Raw genomic sequence first — 951 nt, 5'->3', positions numbered from 1 at the left:
ATAAAGAATGCAGTCTGATCTCGCAGGAGCTGAGCGGTCTCCAGCCAAATAACTCGTGACTCTATTGTTAACTGCTTGCCCTTTGTGGCACATGAAGCTTTTCCAGCACGCGAGGAAGGCAGCAGAAATAAGATTAGTGGCGTTCATAGTCTGGTTTGGGTGCAACTTGGGTAGATATTGATTACACATTTTTTCCAGACAATTGTGGTGCTGTGTACTTTGGATATGTCTATACTCCTTAAACAATGCTGTTGGTGAAAAATTGTACACCTGTGTTTGGCAATAAATCAGGTGCCCTAGTACAGTATATCAGTGGCATTTACAGTTCATTAGATCAGTGCTGCCCTCCTATGGCCATTAGGGAAAACAACAGATACTTCACACTAACACTCGCATGGTTAAAACCACCAATGTTTTCCTGTGTTCATTATTAAAATACATCTTATAATATGTTCTATAATAATGCTTACATTTCTTACCTATGACTTAAAGTTATATATATATAAACGCAATAAAAATAATATTTTGGGCTCTGGTGGTGAGATGCGTCTACCTGGAAATACAGAAGGTGGGTGAATGGGATGGTTCAAGTCTTATCTCTTGGTGTGCTGTAGCACTTGTCTCCTGTCTCCCTGTCTACTGGCCATGCACAAGCGAGGTGTTTAATATCCCTAAAACAGAACAATAAAACAAAGATCAGTGCGTGATGACACAAACTCACAGTAAGTCTACAAAAACAGGACTCTTAGACAAGTTATGGTTTTTATTTTTTCTCACAAACAAAGTTTGTTTACAAAAAGGAACATCAAAAATAAAATTGTACCTATCTATTGCATGTCATGCTGGCAGTTTGAACTACATGCAAAAACAACAATAATAAGAACATTAATAATAATCATTACTGTACAAAAAATGATGGGGAAGATATGAAGCCAAACATTTCAAAACCAA

Source organism: Seriola lalandi, unplaced genomic scaffold (assembly GCF_002814215.2).
Source record: "Seriola lalandi dorsalis isolate HSWRI2012SDOR001 ecotype SW California unplaced genomic scaffold, Sedor1 jcf7180002054476, whole genome shotgun sequence".
NCBI classification, from domain to species: domain Eukaryota; kingdom Metazoa; phylum Chordata; class Actinopteri; order Carangiformes; family Carangidae; genus Seriola; species Seriola lalandi.
The sequence above is the reverse complement of the archived record's forward strand: the minus strand, read 5'-3'. Positions refer to the sequence as shown.